The following is a 24,208-nucleotide window of genomic DNA, read 5'->3' as shown; positions in this document are numbered from 1 at the left end:
CAAAAAGTTAAACACAGAATTATCATATGACCCAGCAATTCCATTCCTAGGTATATACACAAGAGAACTGAAAACAGATATTCAAACAAAAACTTGTACATCAACGTTCATAGCAGCATTATTCATAATAGTCCAAAAGTACAAACAATGCAGTATCCATCAACTAATGAATGGATAAACAAAATGTGGTACACCCATATGGTGGAATATTATTCATCAATAAAAAGAGTAAAAATAAAAAAGATGCTACCACATGGGTGAACTTTGAAAACATTATGCTAAGTAAAAGAAGCCTAACACAAATGGCCACATATTATAGGATTCCATTTACATGAAATGTCCATAATATGTAAATCTACAGAAGTATAGTGGTTGCCAAAGTCCACGGGGAGGGAGAAACAGGGAGTGACTGCTAGTTCGTAAGAGGTTTCTTATTAGGGTAATGAAAATGTTCTGGAATTAAATAATAATGATGGTAAATATATGAAAACCCACATATTTAAATGGTAAATTTTATGGTATATAAATTATATCTCAAATTTTTTAAAAGGGATATTGGGGGAGTATTTGCATATGAGGAAAAGAATACTGTACAAAGTGAGATAAAGCCAAGGACCAAATTCTGTCTCTGCCATGAATTGGTCAAGTCACTCACTCCAGATTTAGGGGCCAGATCTCCTTATCTCTAAATGAGAAGATGGGCCAAATGATTTCTGGAGTCTCTTCTGTATTTGATTTCTAATTTTGACTATTAATTACCAAGTACAATAAACATGCAAGTCTAATAATTCAAAAACCCAAAACACACAAAGATAAGAATAAGGAAAGTGTGAATTACACTTGGAATGTTAGAGAAGAAAGGGCCAAGGTCAGAACAGCACAAGAAGGAAATGAGAGATAAACCCTTAAACAAATGAGAAAAGTAAATTAGGTGAGGCCAAGAAAGCTAAGCTAAAGATAGTGTTTGATCAGATCAGCAGTAGAGAGCTATAATAACTCTTAAGGAGATAAATCACCTACTCAATGGAAGTTCTATTTAAGGAAGATAAATATGGCAGGATGAACTGGAAAGGAAAAAGACCAAGTGCAAGAAGATCAACTAGGTAGTTAATGCACAGGTCTTGGTTTCTAATACCATTCTCCAATAAAAGGAACAGGGTTCCCTAGAGAAATAACTGATTCCAGGACTGGGACAGTAATTATACAAAATAAGCATGGAACATCCTGTAGTGCCAGAAAGTAAGAAAGTGTTCAAACACACACACACACACACACACACACACACACACACATGTACACTGATGAGGGTATGTCTAAGGAACCTAGAGGCCAATTAAAAGAGCTCCCAATGGCCAAAGCTGGAACAATTTGAACAACAAAATAAAGTAGCATTGAATTATAATCTAAAATATATATAAATACCCATAAATAAATGGTTGAATAAATAAATGGAGAAGAGATAAATCCCTGGTGCAGAATTCCAAATAATTGAGGTAGATACTTTGCCCCCAAGGAAATGGAGCATAACGCTCCACTCCTTAAGTGAGTGCTGTGCATAGTGACTTCCTTTCAAAGAGTACAGTATGGAAAGGACGGGGGAAAAAGAGAAATTTTACGGTGGAGAAAGATGACAAAGTACCTCAAGTCAAGAGCAAGGTCAATATCAACAGTGATAAATCATATTGATAGTATGTACCCTTGTTAGGATATAATGAGAATAGCACTTTACCTTTGTGGTTTCCTCCCAAAACCCTGTTATCCAAATCATGGGAAAAACATGTAACAAATCCCATTTGAGGTACATTCTCTAAAATAGCTGACCAGTAATCCTCAGAACAGTCAAGACCATCAAAAATAAGGAAAGTTGGAGAAACAGCCACAACCAAGAAAAGCCTAAGGAGACACTGCTCCTAAACGTAATGTGTATCTTGGATGAGATCCTAGAACAGAAAGAAGGACATTAGAAAAAACTGAGGAAATCTGAACGTATAAAGTATGGACTTGGGAATTCCCTGGCGGTCCAGTGGTTAGGACTCTGCGTTCTCGCTGCCAAGGGCCCGGGTTCAATCCCTGTTCGGGGAACTAAGATCCCACAAGCTTCGCAGCACAGCCAAAAATAAAAAATAAATAAAAATTTGCTTTAAAAAAAAGTATGGACTTTAATAATAATGTATCAATATGGTTAAATAATTTTAACATATGTACCATACTAACATAAGATATTAATACTAGGGGAAACTGGGTGTGGGGTATACAGGAACACTCTGTACAATCTTCGCAGTAATCTTATAAATCTAAAACTGTTCCAAAATAAGAACTTCCCTGGTGGCGCTGTGGTTAAGAATCCGCCTGCCAATGCAGGGGACACAGGTTTGATCCCTGGTCCAGGAAGATCCCACATGCTTCGGAGCTACTAAGTCTGTGCACCACAACTACTGAGCCTGTGCTCTAGAGCCTGTGAGCCACAACTACTGAAGCCCACGCGCCTAGAGCCCATGGTCCACAACAAGAGAAGCCACCACAATGAGAAGCCTGTGCACCACAACGAAGAGTAGCCCCCGCTTGCGGCAACTAGAGAAAGCCTATGCGCCGCAATGAAGACCCAACACAGCCAAAAAATAAATAAATAAAATTTAAAATAAAATAAAACTGTCCCAAGATAAAAGTTTACATATAAAAAAAAAGGTTAACACAATTTAGCCTTGGTCTGAGTTAGTGCTTTGTCAGCAAGAATGCAAATGAAAGGACAAATCCAAGACATATTAAAATGAAAGACATAAGAAAACTTGATGACAAAGAGAATATGATGGGTGAAGGATATAAAGAAGGAAAATATTAAACCACGGTTTCAAGTCTGGGAAAGGGAAAATTACTGTTGCTAGTATAATAAAACAACAACAAAAAAACAATGAAAACAGCCTACATTTAACCTGCACTGGTCAATGGCAGCACCATTTACTTCCTCATTCATCCATTCACACAGTATGGCAGGCAGTAAACTGGACACTAAGTATTTGAAAATCAGTAACACAGATATGGTTCTTGCCTTCAGAGTCTTATAGTCTAGCAGGGAAGGTAGAAATTAAACAAGAAATTACAATGGTACTGAGTATTACAGAGAAGTGCAGAACACTAAGGTTATGTAACAAGCAAACCTAATCATAAGCCCTGTCCTACAAACAAAAAACCTGAGTGTCAGCCTTGCTTCACACAGTCAATGCATCTTCAAATGAAATTTAACCTAACTCCTAAATATCTCTTAACTTATCTTATCCCTTCCACTGTCACTGTCTAGGTTCAGGCCCCAGTAATCTTTGTTCTGGTTTAACATAGCAGCCTTTTATTTCTTCTTCCTGCCTCCAGTTTCAGTCCTCTCCCATTCATCCTCCACAGAGCCACCAGAATAATCTTTCAATAATATAATCAGCTCATGGCTCACCATATGCTTCAGAACAAAGTTTAAATCCCTTAATAATGGCATCCATGATTCTTCATGATCTGATTTCTCACTACACCTCTCTCCACATGATGTACTCTAAGGCAGAAAATTACTCAAAGTTCTCCTAACTTGTTTCTCCTTTTTGTGCCTTTGCATTTACAGTCCCCTCTATCTGAAAAACTCTTCACACACACTCCTTTCCAATTGGACTGGCTAATTCTCATGTGTCCTTCAAGAATTTACTCAGAGTCACTTCTTGGAAACCTTTTCCTCGGCTACTCCCTTGTCCCTAGTAGAATTTTCTTCTCTTCCTTGGTTTTCCTTCTCTGTAATCCCATAATATCCTGTGCATATCTCCTTACAGAGCTATTCCACGTTTACTGGTAGTTTCTTTGAGGGTAGGAATTGTGCCTTGTTCATCTCTGAAATCCTGATTTCTAGTACAGTGACTAGCAAAGAATAAAACACTGGATAGATGAATGGTGAAGAGAGGTGATGACATAAAATACCCAAAAGGAGTTATCCATAGACAGTGAAAAGACAGAAATGGAATATGGGTGTCAAGATTGGAAAATGTAGATCTTAGAGTCAACTGCTTCAGGTAGTAATCGAATTTCTAAGAATAGATAAAATCTTAGAAAAATAGAAGATGAAATACAGAGAAAAAGGCAAAGAGTTTCTCAATGTGTAAAGGGTTACTTTTCATACACCAAAGTAAAACCAGTCTATCTTGGTCACAATTTTCACATAGAAAATTGTCTCTGATGAGAATCAACGACCTACCATTTGTTATACCTGCTTTTCTAGATAATTTAAAATAAAGTAGAAGAGATATCTAAATGAGAAATCATTTAGTTATTTTAAAGTTTAGCGGGACTTCCCTGGTGGCACAGTGGTTAAGAATCCGCCTGCCAATACAGGGGACATGGGTTGGAGCCCTGGTCCGGGAAGACCCCACAAGCCGCGGAGCAACTAAGTCCGTGCACCACAACTACTAAGCCTGTGCTCTAGACCCCACGAGCCACAACTACTGAGCCCGCATGCCACAACTAACAAAGCCCTCGCACCTAGAGCCCATGCTCAGCAACAAGAGAAGCCACCGCAGTGAGAAGCCCGCGCACTGCGACGAAGAGTAATCCCCACTTGCTGCAACTAGAGAAAGCCCGTGCACAACAATAAAGACCCAACGTGGCCAAAAATAAAGTAAATAAAATTTAAAGAAAAAAGATCTCCTATCACAGATCTTGTGTACTATCATAACCAGGTACAGTAAACCAAGTATGGATCAAATTTCAGTAGAATTTTATTTAGAACTTTTATTTGTAAAACTATATTCAGCCAGAGAGGAAGATAACAGGTAAAAAAAGGTGATGAAACAGAAAAGAACATTTCATGGATATGTGGTATAATCTATATAAAAACAGATTCATTTGCAATGACATTATTTAAGCAAGATGGGCTACAGCTAAACAGTAAGAACATAATCAAAAATAATTCATGGGGGCTTCCCTGGTGGCAAAGTGGTTAAGAATCCACCTGCCAATGCAGGGGACACGGGTTCAAGCCCTGGTCTGGGAAGATCCCAAATGCCGCGGAGCAACTAAGCCCGTGCACCACAACTACTGAGTCTGCTCTAGAGCCCGTGAGCCACAACTACTGAGCCCACGTGCCACAACTACTGAAGCCCGCGTGTCTAGAGCCCGTGCTCCACAACAAGAGAAGCCACCGCAATGAGAAGCCCGCGCACCGCAAGGAAGAGTAGCCCCCGCCTGCCACAACTAGAGAAAGCCCGTGCACAGCAACGAAGACCCAACACAGCCAAAAATAAATAAATAATTTTTAAAAATAATAATAATTCATGGACTTCCCTAGTGGGGCAGTGGTTAAGAATCTGCCTGCCAATGCAGGGGACATGGGTTCGAGCCCCGGTCTGGGAAGATCCCACATGCCGCGGAGCAACTGGGCCCGTGCACAACAACTACTGAGCCTGCGCTCCGAAGCCCACGAGCCACAACTACTGAGCCTGCGTGCCGCAACTACGGAAGCCCGTGTGCCTAGAGCCAGTGCTCTGCAACAAGAGAGGCCACCACAATGAGAAGTCCGAGCACCACACGAAGAGTAGCCCCCACTTGCCACAATTACAGAAAAGTCCACGCACAGCAACAAAGACCCAACGCAGCCAAATAAATAAATAATTCAGTAAGCTGTTGGTAACTAACAGTGAAGATGGCTGACAGAAAACAGAAGACCATGCAATCAAAGAGGAAAAACATGATTAAAACCAGCCAATGACAGTTCCTCAAAATGTTAACACAGAGTTACCATATGACCTAGCAATTCCACTCCTATGTACATACTCAGGAAAAATGAAAACATATGTTCACACAAAAACTTGTGCATGAATGTTCACAGCAGCATTATTCATAATAGTCAAAAAGTGGGCTTCCCTGGTGGCGCGGTGGTTGAGAGTCCACCTGCCGATGCAGGGGACACGGGTTCGTGCCCCGGTCCGGGAAGATCCCACATGCCGCGGAGCGGCTAGGCCCGTGAGCCATGGCCACTGAGCCTGCGCGTCCAGAGCCTGCGCTCCGCAACGGGAGAGGCCACAACAGTGAGAGGCCCGCGTACCGCAAAAAACAAAAACAAAAACATAATAGTCAGAAAGTGAAAGCAACCCAAATGTCCATCAGCTGATGAATGGATAAATAAAATGTAGTACAGCCATATAATGGAATCTTACTCAGCAATAAAAAGGTATGAGCTATTGATAAACCACCACACGGACAAACCCTGAAAATGCTAATTGAAAGATGCCAATCACAAAAGGCCACATATTGAATGATTCCATTTATATGAAATATCCAGAACAGGTAAATCTATAGAGACACGAAGCATTGATAGTTAGTGGTTGCCTAATGCTGGGATTGCAGGGTGGGGAATGGGGATTGACTGCTAATGGGTACGGGGGTTCTTTTTGGGGGGACAAAAATATTCTAAAATTAGATTGAGATGATGCCTGCACATACTAGAACACACTGAATTGTATACTTTAAATGAGAAAATTGTTAATTAATTATATCTCAATAAAGCTGTCAAAAAAAAAAGCCAAGGTCAGAATATGTATAAATCAGAGAAGATGGATTTTAAAGAAATGTCATTTAAAATAATAATAATTATTATTTCCTATTCATTAATTGTCCACTGTGTGCTGGCACTACATTAAACATATTACATATTATTTCTAGTCTTTTCAGCAGTTCTAAAAGGTAGTAATGTCATGTCAAACGTTACACAAATTTAACAAAGAAACTGAGACACAAGGAGGATAAGTAACTTGCCCAAATACATACAGCTAAACAGTATCAGAGCCAGGATTCTAAACCAGGTCTGTGGCTCCAAAGGTCTTTGACTCTATTATACTTTTTCTATCTTAAAACAAGCCAGGAACCTTGTAGCAATAGCCAAGTTCTATATCCCCTTCTGGAATTAATAGTCTGTGATACAAAGGACACTTCTTTTAGCATTTAAACTTAGACTGCTCAGAGCACCAGGTGTTCCATCTTGATCACACCGAGTGATGTTTATCACCACTGTCCTCAGCCCAGCTTTGGACCTGATTAAGGACTAGGATCTCTTCAAGCAAAACTCTGAGATAAAATTCAACAAGTTTAAAGGACAGCTCCTTAGGTATCAAATTGGGTTAAGAATCAAAAAATGGGGAGGGAATATTTATTGAGAGCTATTTTGTGCCAAATTACTGAGTTATAATCAGAGATTATATAATCTGGGGTAAATGGTTAAAAGGAAGCCTCCCCCTCCCACCTTTAGCCCCAAACCCCTCTGTTTGTTTTTTTCTGTGAATGCTAATCAGATATTCTATGAGTAACGGTGGTTTCCCTTAAAGGTTGTATAGACCTGGTGTTGATCACAAGCAAGAAGTGGCTCCTCTCTCAAATATAACCAAAGGCTGGCAAAACAGAGAACCTCTTTTTTTTCTTGGCCTTCTCCTCTGGGTTTAGGGCAATCTGTATATGCTGTAGGCACTGCCGGGTAGAAGCGTTAATGGAAATGGCTTCTGCCACTGGAAGGCAGACATGTGTGTTGCAATTAAGAGGGGAGCCATCCCAAAAGAAGACCACCAATTAAAGAGGAGTTTTATCTTGTGAGCCAGATTATATAGAAGCATCCTAGTAACTCTCAGCTATTTCCCTTTTGTATCTCCTAGCCTTTAGTAAAGTACTAAATGTTCCAGCCTGGTCTCAGCTGTGTACTAAAGGAGTATTAAGAGAAGACTCACCTCTGGGACAGAAAATTAAAGGAAGGCAACACTCCCTGAGGTCAACAAGGGATTCCCCCAGGGAAAGGTGAATCTTTGGGAACAAAAGTCCTTGCTGGGAGTTCCAATTATCCTACTCCATGTGCAGAATCTCCTCCTAAAGCCAACTCTGGAGGATCCTGGCTTTTACTTATTAAGATAGAAAGCAGTTTCTTCCTGCCAAAAACAACCTTACTGTAAACCCAGGTCTATCTGATTCCAAAATCCATACCGTTACTCACTGCTACATCACACTGCCTCCAAATACTATTAATAGAAAACTGTTCAGCAAAAGTATGGGAGAGAATCATTTAAGAGAAGGAGTAGGAAGGAAGAAAGGGAGGGAGGGACAGAAAGGGAAGGAGAAGGAGAAGGGAAAGAGGGAGGGATTTCTCCAAATCAATAAAAACAACTCATGGATTGAATGTCAAAGATGGAAATATTTAAATTTAATATATGCACTTAGTTAGCATATACGAAGAGCAGTACCTGCTATATAGCTAACATTTCATATGTGTTCATCCCTTTCCTCAGAAACAAAGACAAGAGCCAAGTAGAAAAATGCTGTCTTAAGTTTTGGCTTCTGAAGTTCAAGTGTAATGATACAGATACCCAAAAATAACAAAAAGCTCTACATTTCCTTATTGAGAAAGTATTCCCCAGGTAAAAAGAACCCAGAATGGGGGTGACTATGAAGTCACACATCAGTTCTCTGTTTCAAACAAAAAAAGGAACACACTATCTCACTTCTCCAACATGTTTCAACACAAAATTATACGCAAATTCACAAATTCATTCAACTGCAAAATCATTTGCTTTTTTACTTACTCTATGACAATAAGGTATAGTATCTTTTTGTATCTGCTAAAATGTCAGGAAGAGTCAAGGCACTTCAGATTTCAGGTGGCTTATGTACAAATTCCCCTGCAAAAATACCCTCCCAACGAACAGCAGCCAAACCCCTTCCTGTTTTTCAACCTTGTATGTTTACTTTCACATCTGCCGAAAAAGATAAAAGCAACAATTGGGACATCAACCACATGATCGTGTCCTACCAACCCGGAAATGAAGCTCTGAAGCCAGAGCTGCTGTGAAACAGGTCTTTAGAATACTGACACACAGGCTTAAAAATGTTACAGTGTAAGTCTGAATCAAATCCAAAGGCAGACAAAACGATATACATTTCTATACAGCTGTATTTATTTATACATAATAATAATATAGAAACATAGATGCCCAATTTAAGTAGAAAAAAGGTATGGGTCAAGATATAAAAATTCTTCTCCTTAACCAAAGATTATTTGTCCCCATTTTCACGAGGTCATATTTTATCATAGGTAAAAGGGAACTAACATTTGCTGATTATCTGTAGATGGTGGGCACACTGCAAGGTTTGTTTTTGCTTGTTATTACTATGTATTCTGTGTAATGTGGGTATCATTCTGATTTTATAGAAAACTGAGGCATAGAAAAGTACTTTCACAAGATCACAATCATTAAGAAATCATTATCTCTGGCAGAAGGCCTGCATCTCTCCTTCTTAACATGTTCATGGTTGTACTAAGTAAAGGTGTAGCAGTAAAGAATTCGGCTTTGAGGCCAATTTTCACTTGCTAGTTGTACAACTTTGGACAAGTTACTTAATTTTTAACCTGCTATTTAAAATGTAAAATGGGATGACTCACACCTACTTCATAGGGTTGTGGTGAGGCTTAAATGTAAAAATAATGGCTAACATTTATCTGGTGTCAGACACTGTTCTAAATACCTTGCATATATTAACTCATTTTTCATTATAACAACCTTAAAAGCTAAGTATTTTTTATCATCCACATGTTACACAATGAGTAAATTGAGGTACAGAAGTAATTTGCCCAAGGTCACCACCAACTAAAGAGTGACATAACGAGAATTTAAAACCAGGCATTCTAGCCCTGGAGCTCACACTCTTCAACACCTATGTCATCCCTACAAAGCACACAGCCCAGACTGTGGCTCATAATAAGTCATCAATAAACAGTAGCATTACTATTTTACCAGGTATATAATACCACCCAGTAAATTGTGGCTGAAATGTGTTAAACCAAGTAGAAGAGCCAGAATTTTAACCCAGGTCATACTCTGTGCTCTTCCTATAACTATATGCCCTTCCAACACAGCGCCTCTATTCCTAAGTTTTTGGGTGCATGCCCAGTGATTTCTAATACTAGATCACTAAACTTCCTTAGGACAGGGGTCATGTCTTCTACATTTCTGTGACCACATATACGCACAAGGTCCTGCTCATTGTGGATAATCAATTAGTATGTATTAATTAAATGATCATGCCATACCTCTGCTAAAATCCTCTCAAGAATTCCCATCTCAGAAAAAAAAAGCAAAGTCTGTAGCACAGCCAACAAGGCACCACGTGAACTGCTCCTCCCGCCTATAACCTCCCTGAACTCAACTCCTAACATTTCCCCGTAGATCATCTTGACCCTGCAATGCTGGCTTACTCAATGTTTCTCAAACACACCAAACACGCTTAACCTTTGCACATGTTGTTCCGCCTGGAATGCTCTTCTCCAGATACCATTCAGGACTCTGCTCAAAAGTCACCTTACCAGAGAGGTTGTTTCTGACCACCCTACAGAAAATATCCACCCCACTTCCCTCACTCTTTGTCCCCTTATCCTGCTTTCCCTGATCCTCACTAAAACCTTATATATTTTATCCCTGATTTGTATACTTTATTATTTGTCCTCTCCCACTAAAATGTAAACTCCACAAGAACAGACATTTCTAATCTACTTTTTTCACTGTTATGTCCCAAAGCACTTAGGACAGGACCTGGTGAATAGTAGATGATCAATAAATATTTATTAAATTAATAAATGGTAGGTGTATTAGTTGTCTATTGTCATACAACAAATTACCTCCAAAACTTGGTGGCTTAAAACAACAAACATTTATGATCTCAGTTTCTGTGGGTCAAGAATTCAAGCATGGCTTAGCTCGGTGCCTTTAGCTCAAGGTCTCTCATGAAGTTGCAGTCAAGCTGTCAACCAAGTTTACACTCCTCTCAAAGCTCAACTCTGCCTGAAGAATCTGCTTCCAAGCTCACTTTCATAGTAGTTACTAACAAACTTGGTTTCTCACCACGTGGGCCTCTCCATAGACTGCCTGAATGTTCCTAGGTAATAGCAGCTGGTTATCCAAGTGACAGGAAGACGGCCAGAGAGTACCCAAGATGAGAGTGCCCAAGACAGAAACCACAGCCTTTTGTAACCCAATCTTGGAAGTGATATCCCACCACTTGTGCTGTATTCTATTCATTAGAAGTTAAGTCACTGGTGGACCTCCCTGGTGGCACAGTGGTTAAGAATCCGCCTGCCAATGCAGGGGACACGGGTTCAAATCCCTGGTCCGGGAAGATCCCACATGCCGCGGAGCAACTAGGCCCATGCACCACAACTACTGAGCCTGCGCTCTAGAGCCCGCGAGCCACAACTACTGAGCCCACGTGCCACAACTACTGAAGCCCGCGAGCCTAGAGCCCGTGCTCCGCAACAAGAGAAGTCACCGCAGTGAGAAGCCTGCGCACCACAACGAAGAGTAACCCCCACTCGCCGCAACTAGAGAAAGCCTGCGCGTGGCAACGAAGACCCAAGGCAGCCAAAAATAAATAAATTTATTAAAAAAAAAAAAGAAGTCACTGGGTCCAGGGCACACTCAAAGGGAAGGGATTACACAAAGGCATGAAAACCATGAGGCAGGAATCACTGGAGCCATCTTAAAGGCTGCCTACCACAGTACACATAATAAAAATCTAAAAACAAAACAAAAACACGATGCCCTTTGGAAACCTGATATATTCTTTAAGATATTTATTTAAATATGATGCTCTGATCATTATGCAATCATTCACCCCAATGCTAGTCTTTCCAATCTTATGAAACACCAAAGGGAGTACATTAACTATTAAACATTTCCTGCGAACCAGTGTTCACTAACAGTCATATTAGAGATAATACAACTAGCAAAGAGAAGTCAACAAAAATAGCATCTGAAGAAAAGAAATTATTGGATGAATCTTTCTGAGTAGATGACATCGATCTTTTTAAAATATAGACTGGATATTCGTTGTTATTATGTAAATATTGTTAATTTTCTTATGTATGATAATGGTATTGTGACTAACGTAGAATAATCTCTTTATTCTTAGGAGATACTGAAGTATTTTAGGAGTAGATTGTCATGATATGTGCAACTTACTTTCCAAGAAAATATGATACACACACACAGAGGCAATCAGAAGCAATCAGAATTATAACCAGGTTTTAATCTTAATTATCCTGGAATTCACATTCTCACTACAATTCTACATGTCTATGTTACATATCTAGCTACTGTACTAAGCAATATCTGTGTTTGGGAGGATGGGGAGGATAATGAAAGACACGATATTGACCCTCTGCCCTCCAGAAGCTGACAACCTTATTGGGAAACACCAGTTTCATGTGCAATATAAAGCAACACGTGACAAATTTGGTATGAAACAAATAAATGCTGCAAGAGTTCAGATGAGGATTCCAATAAACCTTCAGAGAATAAAATATCTCTGAAACATCTTTCTTCCAACAGTTCTCTTATTCTTGGCATCCTTTCCCTTAACTATTTCTCCTTTACTTTATCTACTTGGCAACAACTGACTGATTATTTCCTACTAACAAAATTATCTAGAAACAATCTAAACATAAAGCACATGTTTTGCCTATTTGGAACACAGGATATGATTTTTTAAATAAAATACTATTCACATTTTCACTGGAAAAAAAAACCCACTAAATATATACTATGTGGGTTTTCTTGCCTTCAAAATCAATTGTGTTATTTCAAGTGTTGAGGATGCCAGAAAGCTTGAAGATTTAAAAATAACCTCACAAAGAGCTCATTTCCAACACCAGATGGAAAGAAATTACTCTAAAGACACATGTGTGGGAGGACATATATACAACATCATATGACACCACGCAAACGGCTTATATAATTATATAATACCATCAAGATTCGCAGAACATTGCAGGTAGTAAGTTAGCAACAGTGTCGATTTTCTGAATCATTAAAAATGATAAAAGGGGAAGAAAGTGCAAGTGGGTGGCAGCAGTAAAAAAAAGAGCCTTCACTTTAAACTGTCTTCCATGTGTCCCTACTGATGAAATGGCTGGCAGGTAAAATTTGAAGGCTTAAATCCTTGAAGCTCTTGACAGGTCTGCCTGTGTCCATATGGTCAAAACCAGTAGTGTAAATGAATTTCAAAAATCTGTACCAAGTGTATTATCAAGGTGAAACACTTTTCACTTGAATATATGTAGAATTTCAAACTGGTTAATTGAAATACATGCCTGGGCTTCCCTGGTGGCACAGTGGTTGGGAGTCCGCCTGCCAATGTAGGGGACACGGGTTTGATCCCTGGTCCGGGAAGATCCCACACGCCACGGAGTAAATAAGCCCGTGTGCCACAACAGCTGAGCCTGCACTCTGGAGCCCACGAGCCACAACTGCTGAGCCCGCAGGCCACAGCTGCTGGGGCCCGCGTGCCTAGAGCCTGTGGTCCGCAATAAGAGAGGCCGCGGCGGTGAGAGGTCCACGCATCGCAACAAAGAGTAGCTCCCACTCGCCACAACTAGGGAGGGCCCGCGTGCAGCGACGAAAGCCCGGCGCAGCCAAAAATAAATAAATAAAATAAATAAATTTGGAAAAAAATAAAAAAATTTTTTAAAGAAGTCTCTAAAAAAAAAAAACATTCTTGGGCTTCCCTGGTGGCGCAGTGGTTGAGAGTCCACCTGCTGATGCAGGGGACATGGGTTCGTGCCCCGGTCCGGTAAGATCCCACATGCCGCGGAGCGGCTGGGCCCGTGAGCCATGGCCGCTGAGCCTGCGCATCCGGAGCCTGTGCTCCGCAACGGGAGAGGCCACAGCAGTGAGAGGCCCATGTACCGAAGAAAAAAAAAAAAAAAAAAAAAAACATTCTTGACATATAAATTAAAATAGCATTTCTTTATAAGATGATGTACTCAAAGACATACTGTTAAGATCCCATTGTGTTAAAATGATTCTAATAGGGTTACTGAATTTATGCAAGCATTAACTAATAGTTAAATAGCAATCACAACTGAACCTTGGCATACTACTACATATTCATAAATTACCAAAAGTATACATTTCTGTTACACTTGTTGTGGGTCACAGGCTGAAACTTAACCCATTCAAAATAATCCCATGCTTTAATGTTGTTAAATCACAGAGTTGCTCACTCAGTAACGTTATGATGGTTTAATGCTATCAAAATATAATGTTAAAGTGTCTGAGTGAATATTAACATAGAAAGTAACTAAACCTCAGTCTATGTTGGGTCCAGTGTTACAATTCAGCCATATAAAGGGCCTACCAAACAGGTTACCTGGATTGTTATAGAGGATGGTAGACACAAGGAGCAGGCAGATCACATTTATAAATCACAATTAACTACAGGAGTATATATTATACCCTATTTTATTTTATCTTATTATTTCCACCTATTTCCAAAAAGAAACTGATGTATTCCTGTCCCTATTAATAGATAATATTATTAGATAATACAGTTGACCCCCCAAAAATAAATAAATATTAGGAAAAAAAATAAAATCTTCGTGGAGGGAAGGGATGATTAGGAGAAAATGTCTCAAAAAGTCTTCTGGGGACTTCCCTGGCAGTCCATTGGTGAGGACTCCAGGCTTCCACCGCACAGTTGACCCTTGAATAACAGGGGTTTGAACTGCGCAGGTTCACCTATACACAGATTTTTTTCAATAGTAAACACTACCGTACTACACCATCCAAGGTTGGTTGAATCCTCAGAGGCAGAACCACATACATGGAAGAACCACATATATGAAGGGCCAACTATAAGTTACACAAGTTCAACTGCACGGAAGGTCAGCACCCCTAACCCCTGCATTAAGGGTTAACTATAATCTAGAATTAGCCCATGCACCTAGAGCCCGTGCTCTGCAATAAAAGAAGCCACCGCAATGAGAAGCCCGTGCACCACAACGAAGAGTAGCCCCCGCTCGCTGCAACTAGAGAAGGCCCGCGTGCAGCAACGAAGACCCAATGCAGCCAAAAGATAAATTACTTAAATAAATTTATTTTAAAAATAAATAAATAAATACTAATCTAAGCCAGTGTGTACACCAGAGTATTTGTTACACCACATTTTACTGAGCACACCATGAACCCACTCATAAAAAGGACACAAAGTAAGCTACCAGTGGCATACCAACAAACTTAAATAAACAACAAAAACTGACATATATATTTGGAATCTGGCTCTTTTCTAACTAAAAGCTATTACAAATGCAATGAATCAACTACCTTCCAATAATTCTAGATACTCTGCATAAATAAGACCTGTAACTGATCAATTCAGAGGCCTCTCTTAATAGTTTTTACAAGTTTAATCTTTGGGGCCTTTATTCACAGAAAAAAAGCAAAGTGGTTCATAAGAAAAAAGATGTTAGAATTATTATTGTTTAGCTCACAAATAAAATAAGGTGATTCTATGCTCAAGCAGTTGGGGAAAAAATAAGTCCTTTAGAGGTAGCAATGAATCTCCATTTGAATATACATGTGACCAATCACGAATTTGATGAGACTCTTGGAAAAGTACACTGGCAGCACCTGCACTGACCTGCTTCTTAGATAACAAGGAAACAGACTGATCTAAATATACACTCCTATTGATTTCAGAACCACATTTAGCCCCTGATAGCCACTGATATTCTAAAGTTATAAAATCAGATCACCAATATTAAATTAGATCTGGACATTCAGAAAACAATATAAGCAAGCCCTATAACTCACATCACAAATCACACACTGCACATTTTAAATCACAATCTACTGATAAGCATACCAAAGTACCTGCAGAGAATTCAAGAATCCTGTGACTTTTAGGCAACACTTCTGACAAGCTTAACTCTGAAGCCTTCTTAGGAGCAGGAGGAAGGAAACCAAATAGCACTGTAAGCACACTATCTCCCATAAAATGAATCTGTTTAAAATTAAGACCATAAACTCAGGCATAAAATGGAAGGCTGGCTTTGTAGTTTCCAAAAATTTTAAACTCAAGCTGCATACAAGAAAACATCACACTGGTGAATTTTAAATGTGAGGCACAAACCTGACAAAAGAGAATAACAGGGCTTCCCTGGTGGCGCAGTGGTTGAGAGTCCGCCTGCCGATGCAGGGGACACGGGTTCGTGCCCCGGTCCGGGAAGATCCCACATGCCGCGGAGCGGCTAGGCCCGTGAGCCATGGCCGCTGGGCCTGCGTGTCCGGAGCCTGTGCTCCGCAACGGGAGAGGCCGCAACAGTGAGAGGCCCGCGTACCGCAAAAAAAAAAAAGAGAGAGAGAGAATAACAGGAAAAATACATAGGTCATATCTCAACAAAATGACACACCATTTTTTTTCAGAGGAGACAGAAATACTTTAAAATCATTTGTTAATTTAGGTATTAGCTTAGAAATGTTTCTTAAGAGAAAAAGAAAGGATACAAGTACTTTTAAAATGAAAAGAGAAAGATTTGTGTACTATTCTCTTACTATTATATAAAGTATCACATCACGTTATTTTATATATTATATTGAAGATGAGCCTACTTTAAAACATAGGCTTGGGGGTTCCCTGGTGGTCCAGTAGTTAAGCCACTGAGCTTCCAATGCAGGGGTCACTGGTTCAATCCCTGGTCAGGGAACTAAGATCCCACATGCCTTGAGGAGTGGCCAAAAAATAAAATTAAATAAAACATAGGCTTGTTTACCATATCTAATACTTGGATACAATAAATATGATTTGAGTGTTTAACCAACATTAAGGACACGCTGACCCTTAGACCACCAAGAAAGAGATGTAGAAAGCAAGCAGAAATCCACCTAAAATGTAAAACTTTCTTCTATTAGTTTAGTCTATTTGTTGACAGCCAGAGTTTCCAAGTGTTAAACCTGTCAACTGGTAGAGTTCTTAGCTCTGAGTAGAATGGAAGCCTAAGCGGTTTTCTTAATCTACCATCAGCCATCATCTACCACTAAGGGCTACACACATTGATGGGGCACTTAGGAGCTAAATCCTTTTAACAAACACCAGTTAAAATTCAACTGGCTGGGGCTTCCCTGGTGGCGCAGTGGTTGAGAGTCCACCTGCCGATGCAGGGGACACGGGTTCGTGCCCCGGTCCGGGAAGATCCCACATGCCGCGGAGCGGCTGGGCCCGTGAGCCGTGGCCGCTGAGCCTGCGCGTCCAGAGCCTGTGCTCCGCAACGGGAGAGGCCACAACAGTGAGAGGCCCGCGTACCGCAAAATAAAAAAAATTCAACTGGCTGGCCATATTAATGAAGCTCAAAGAAAACTCAGAACAAAACAAAAAATTCCATCAAGTTCCTTTCACATAGGGAAATTTTCCCCACACTTCAAATTACTAATATGGGACATTTTTAAGAGAACTCAAAACTATCAGAAGGAATATATGTGACAAGTGTAGATGGAACCTCATGGCCAAAGGTACAGAGATAGGAAAGCATGGGTTATTACTGAGCAGTTCTTTTTGGTTGGAAAATACAAGTAATAAAGAGAATAAAGGTAGAAAGGTAGATTGGGACCACATTGTGCAAGGACTTACCTAAAAGATATTTGGTTATAAAACACTGGTATAAATGTTGGAAGAATTTCAGTGAGGCCTAAAGATCAAAATCATTTATTTGTAAGCCTGAATTCAATTATACAAGGAAAAAAGTGTAGTTTTGTTACTAGAAGAAAGAGGAATCAGAAGGTTAGCATGGTGCTGCAGGTAAGTTCACTTTTAATAGTGGCAAAGATATACCGCACTTCGGTTTCCCCAGGGATATGAATAACACCTATCTTTACCTTAATTATAACCTTCCTGTAGAAGGCAGTCTGAATTAGCACCTTGATACCAAGGCGATCTGATGTTCAGGCATTATATCAACTTTTTTTAATCTGTCATTTATTGAGTGCTTACTGTGTGTCATATATTCTGCTATGTACTCCATATGGATTATATTAATAACACCCCAAGAAACTACTTTATAAAACCAAAATTGGTCGGCTGGCAAAGAACTTATTGTTTCCAACTTACAGAAAAGGAAAATGAAGAGGACATCAAGTTTCCACAAAAAGTAAGAGTTAATGCTACACAAAATTGAGATGATAAGAATTATATAAAGATATTTATAATATATATAGCATGTATATAAATATATTTGATTTAAACGGTAAAAAATACTGCCGAGACTGAGATATAGAAAACAATAATGAGCAACAGCACTGGGTACAGTATATATCCTCAAGAGAGTATAAATTCACTATAATAATATCCAAGACAGAGACATAACCATTTCTTGCAACCTTCCCTAAAAACAGAAAGAACAGAATAGCAGCTGTGAAATCACCCAGACTACTAAAAAAAGCTCGGCATCTCTTTAAAAAAAAAACTAACTCCTAATCAGCAATACATGCCAAAAAACGACAAGTCTCCACAGACTAGGCATTTATGGTTGGGTACAGTTTGAGAAACAACAGGATGACAGTCGCTATCATGTGGCCAGAAACCTATCCGTCAGCAATTTGTTTCACGTGAGATCACTTTCTCTCTCAAGAGAATGCCCGTTTCTGGGAAGAAAAAACCTCTTTTGGCAAACCCCCACCAGGACTAACAGCCTGGGGATGCATCTCGGAGGGCGAGTCTAGATCCAGCCTCTCCACAGGTAAAGGCAGCCCAGCAAGCAGGAGGAAATACGTCCAAGCCGACAGATGCGCGAACTGAAAAAGGAGGTCACGACGCTGAGAGAATCGATTTAACCCTTTGGTCCCTGGGACCCGGGAAGACTCAGCGGGAGAGCATAGAGCCCTCGGGTTTGGGGAATTTTTCTTAATGATGTGGGTGTCTATGGCGGGAAGGCCTTAAAGTCCTTGCAGGGCTCCCTCCACCCCTCACATTGTGCCTGACTTCTCCAGACCGCCCAGCTACCTCTTCACCGAGAAACCTCTCTGCGGCTGCACCCCACACCTTCGCCGCCCGAAACCTGCAACTCGCCCCCATCTGGTTTCCTTCCAGGGCTCCTGCCCACTGTACAATGACTGACAGACCAGACGGTACCGATTTCCCCTCGTCAAAAATGCACCCTGAGCCTAACTTTTAAACGCTCCCCCAGCGCCACCCCCGCCTCTTTCCCCTCAGGCCGGCCGCGTCCCCGGCTCCAGCCCCTCGGCCACCGGCGTGCCGAGGGCGTGCGGAGGCCGTGGAGCGCGCGCCCCCGGCCCGGGCCTGCGGGGGGCTGGAGACAAAGAGGCTTCGGCGCCGCCGCGGCCTCCAGGACCGTCCCCTCGGGGACAGCTCCGAGCCCCCCACCCCAGCTCCGCTCGCGCGCCGCCGCCACCTAGCCTCACCGCTGGCTCCGGGGCCCGGGCTCCCGTGCCCGCCTCTGCAGCCGCCAGACGAACAATGGCAGAAGGAGGCGCCGGCGTCCGAGGCTCGGCCCTCTGCGGCTCGCTGGCCCGCGGGCTGCTGGCGGGCGGACTGACTGACTGACTAACCCACCGGCGGAGGGAGGGAGCGAGCGAGTGAGGGAGCGAGCAGGCGGCCCCGGCGCGCGCCCTCCCGCCTTCACTCAGCAAAGCGAGGCCCGCCCGGCCCTTAGCCAGCCCGCCCCGCGCGCCCTCCCCCTCTATTCGCCACAACATTGTAGTAAATTTCTATTGGGTGGCGCCGTAGGGAAGTAGTGGGCCGGGCCCGCGGCCCGCCAGCCCATTGGCTGAGGCCAAGTTCTGGCTCCTCTCATTTCCCCCCTCCCCTAGGCCGGTAAGTAGCAGGGAGGGGAAGGAAAAAGAGGGGAAAAGGCTAGGGGGCTGGCCGCGTGTGCGCAGGCGCAGGTCGAACCCGCTCTAGAGTCCGTGCTTTCCCGACCCCTGAGGTACCCACGTGGGGAACGTAGCCAGTGCCCTGGACGAAGGTGACGCCCTTTCCCACCCCACCCACCCCAAGGAGGGCCAGGTAAGGGTCTGAGATTTGGAAGTTGCTCCCAAGCTACCCACGCTGACTGTCCCCCAAATGGACCTAGTGACCTTGGGTAAGTCATTCAGCTTTTCTGGGCCTCAGTTTCCCCATCTACTAACTTGACGTCTCTAGGCGCCATTCCAACACTGACATTCGATGAGACTTCACCTCTCCGGGCAGCTGTGTAAGGCCTGAAATGGATGCTGAGTGTTGTGGCCACGCCAAGATTTCAGCTGTCTTCTGCATTTACGGGTCTCCTAATTCTGCCCTGGCTGCCTCAAAATCATGAAAACTTAGCTTCGGAAGTCTGGTCTCCAGCTGAACTTAGGGTTGCTCTGACAATTGCCTGATGTGCTGTTATTTCCTTTCATTAGTTTCAGAGGCCCCTTGGACCTTCACACTCCCTGCCAGGCTGGTGTCTGAACAGGCGAGCAGAAAGAAGGCTCTGTTTTAAGCATGGTCCCTGTAAGGTAAGATAATTCTGGTATTCCCATTTTCCAGATGAAGAAACCCAAGCAGAGAGGCTTAGACCTGCCACGATAAGAAGCCAGGCAATCTGACATCGGAGCCTGTATATGACAGCTAGACCATCTCCTCGTATCTAATCACAGCCCCCTCACAACTCAGCTCAGCCTCTAGAAACAGACTACCTGAGTTCAATTCTGTCTCCCTAATTGTTTGCCCTACTCTGTGCTTGTTTCCGACCCATAAAAGGGGATAATAACAATTCCTACCTCATAAGAGTTATTGTAAAAATTAAATGAGTTAAAATAGGTAAAGGGCTGGGACTTCCCTAGTGGCGCAGTGGTTAAGAATCTGCCTGGGGCTTCCCTGGTGGCACAGTGGTTGAGAGTCCGCCTGCTGATGCAGGGGACACGGGTTCGTGCCCCGGTCCGGGAAGATCCCACATGCCACGGAGCGGCTGGGCCCGTGAGCCATGGCCGCTGAACCTGCGCGTCCAGAGCCTGTGCTCCGCAACGGGAGAGGCCACAACAGTGAGAGGCCCGCATACCGCAAAAAAAAGAATCTGCCTGGCAATGCAGGGGACACGGGTTCGAGCCCTGGTCCAGGAAGATTCCCACATGCCGTGGAGCAACTAAGCCCGTGTGCCACAACTACTGAACCTGCTCTCTAGAGCCCATGAGCCACAACTACTGAGCCCATGAGCCACAACTACTGAGCCCATGAGCCACAACTACTGAAGCCTGCATACCTAGAGCCCGTGCTCCGCAACAAGAGAAGCCACCGCAATGAGAAACCCGCACACCACAATGAAGAGCAGCCCCTGCGCGCCACAACTAGAGAAAAGCCCACGGCAGCAACGAAGACCCAATGCAGCCAAAAATTAATTAATTAATTAAAACTATATATATATGTAAAGGGCTTAGAACAGTGCCTAGCTCACAGTAAGATCTACCTAAGTGTTAATTACTACTGCTATCTGGAGACTAAAATATGGACTGAGAGGTGTGGGGCTCGCTGACATCATAATATATTTGGTAAGCACTCAATTGCCTGCACCGAGCTGAGCACATTACATGGTTATCTGTTTGAAACATCATAAGAGACCCTTGAGGACCGCCTGACTACCCTATCTAAGACAGCCTCCACTTACACACCCTTGCCCTGCTTTAATTTTGTTTCATGGCACTTCTACCTGACTTTCTACTACATATTTACTTATTTGTCCCTCTCAATAAATTGCTGCAGTTTAGACTCACTAGACTGCAAGCTCCAGGAGGGCAGGGACTTTGTCCTCTTGCTCATCTCCCAAAACAGTGCACACTCAATAAGTATTTGCTGAACGAGTGAATGAGTTATCCCCATGTTATATATAAGGAAGCTGAGGCTTACTTAGGTCAGGTGACTTGGCCCAGGTCATTCTGTGTACTAGGGGTGAAGCATCTGTTCTTGAATATTCTGGTCCCCTGCCTCAGGTCCTCAGGTTCGGGAGCTCTAGCTCTACCACCTCTGTGCCTCAGAGGCTTCCTTCACCTATCAGACCTGGAAATCTGGTGCCATGAAGGATAAATCCTGAAGATCAATCACAAGACAGCTCCCCACTACCATCTCTGTGTTATCCAGCAAATACAGGTTCATGAAAACCAAGATTCTCTATGCCATGAAGTGCTAGGCAGTGACACACTGTACTTAAAGAGGCTTCATTGGAGTGTGTAGTATTTAATAATCATCACCCTGAAAAAAAAAGTGGGGATCTTAGGCTAGCAGAAAACAGCCAGACATAAGGCAGATGTAAACCACTCAAATGCAGAGTGCCGTCAACACCGCACCAGAACTGTTGACACAGGCTTTAGAATCTTAAAGGTTTCAAATCCAGTCCTGGCTTTTCATTCTTAGCCTGGAGATGAAAGGGCTTTGTAAACTGTAAAGTACTCTCCACACATGAGGGACTTTTGTTATTAGTTAGGTACACACCATCACCTGTTAGGCTAAGTGCCAGATGCTTGAGTGTAGCAGGGCCCAACACATAGTAGGGGGTGAGAGGAAAAGTAATGCCCAACCCAAAGGCAGAGAAACTACCCTTACTCCTGTGCCCATCTGCCCTCTCAGAAGAGGCCTCTACAAACCAGACATCCGGTCCCAGCTCACCCTGCAGAGACTGCCATTGAGTACAGGGTAAAGGTCCCAAGCACCTTCTCTGAAGCTAATTTCCTAGGAAGAAACTCAGCTCCCTCCCTGCCTGCTGCTCCATGCTCACATCAGGGTGAGGGCTGTGCCATGCATGCTCCAAGCCCCAGGATGGGGTCTCTAGGGGCCATCTCTATCCCGCCTGCCAGCTGAGCCCACCTCTGCCTCCCCCACCACCCCTCCTTTTCCTTCCTAGGGAATACAGGCCCTGCAAGCTGCCTCTCAGACCCTGGAGCGGTCAAGGGCACTAAGGGAAAAAAAGAAAAAAGACAACATGAAAGGGTCCTAATCCTTCCCCATTGCAAACTGAGCTCCAGCAAAAAGCAAACACCAGCTGCACAGAAGAGGGTGAAATTAGATGGTGAAATTAGGTGGTGACCAGGGGGGAAGGCCAGGGAGAGTAGATGGGGCCTCCAATGACCTGGAAAAGATGAGATTGGAAGAAAGCGGGGGTGGGGTGGGGGAACAGTTGGAGTCTGAACCATTCCCAAATCTGGGACGTGGGCAGATTAGGGACACAGCTGGCCTGAAGCCCCAGTGGTAGGACTCATGGAAAACATTTGTCGGTTGTGGGGAGTGGCAAGAGATGAAGAGGGCTTTGAAAACCTGGGCCCAACAGCAGTGTTCTGAACAGTCACTACTGAATAAAAACCAATCCTGGTACCAAAAGTACATGAAGAGTAGAGCTTTCCGGGCTTCCCTGGTGGTGCAGTGGTTGAGAGTCCGCCTGCCGATGCAGGGGACACGGGTTCGTGCCCTGGTCCGGGAGGATCCCACATGCTGCAGAGCAGCTAGGTTCGTGAGCCATGGCCGCTGGGCCTGCGCGTCCAGAGCCTGTGCTCCGCAACGGGAGAGGCCCCAACAGTGAGAGGCCCGCGTACGGCAAAAAAAAAGGGGTAGAGCTTTCTATCCGGCCCATGGTAATAAAATTGCAGTCATTTTAGACCTTTTAAACACAAATGATAAATCAAACAAGCTATAACAAGGTGGAAAAATTGCTGTTATACAGTGGTACACCTTTCTAGGGGATTATTTTCAGTAGTAGTGCTTGCATTATTCACAGAAAATATAGTTAAGAAAAAAAATTTTAATCAGCATAAAGCCATCAATCAGAAATAACTACCATCAACATTTTGGTGGGAGATTTCCCTTCTAGTACCTCTCCTAACAGATATACTTTTTTTTTTCTTTTTTTTTTTTGCGGTATGCGGGCCTCTCGCTGTTGTGGCCTATCCCATTGTGGAGCACAGGCTCCAGACGCGCAGGCTCAGCGGCCATGGCTCACGGGCCCAGCCGCTCAACGGCATGTGGGATCTTCCCGGACCAGGGCACAAACCCATGTCCCCTGCATCGGCAGGCGGACTCTCAACCACTGCGCCACCAGGGAAGCCCCCAGATGTACATTTTTGTTTATATATATTAAGTCATATGAAATTGCTGATTTTATAGGTTAAAATGGTCAAGTATCAGCAATTGCATATGGTTCAGCCTAATGCTTTTTTAAATTTTAGATCATATTGTTTCAGAACCAACTTTTTTCTCCTAACAATATATTATGACACCCACAGTGCCCTCAAGTGGATGTACCATAATTTAATTAAACCTAAATGTTATTAGACATTTAGGTTATTTCCCATTTTTCTCTCTTTTTATTTCTTTTTTCTTTTTCTTTCCCTTTTTTCCCCCCATTTTTCTCTCTTATATACTTGAC

General features: G+C 42.7%; 1 protein-coding gene across 14 annotated transcripts in view; it reads right to left on the bottom strand.

Moving 5' to 3' along the window:
* Window positions 1–24,208, bottom strand: part of EPB41 (erythrocyte membrane protein band 4.1) — a 205,130-nt gene that overhangs the window by 165,501 nt on the left and 15,421 nt on the right. Inside the window, exon 1 of one of the 14 annotated variants that reach the window (XM_079913027.1) lies at window positions 19,242–19,827. The exons of the other annotated variants lie outside the window; for them this stretch is intronic. The gene's annotated coding sequence lies outside the window, so the exon portion shown is untranslated. Of the gene's footprint in view, window positions 1–19,241; window positions 19,828–24,208 lie in introns of those variants that run through there. 14 annotated transcript variants of the gene reach the window in all.

The sequence above is a fragment of the Stenella coeruleoalba genome (assembly GCF_951394435.1).
Source record: "Stenella coeruleoalba genome assembly, chromosome: 1".
NCBI lineage: Eukaryota > Metazoa > Chordata > Mammalia > Artiodactyla > Delphinidae > Stenella > Stenella coeruleoalba.
Note: the sequence above shows the minus strand (reverse complement) of the source record. Positions and strands in the feature narration are given on the sequence as shown.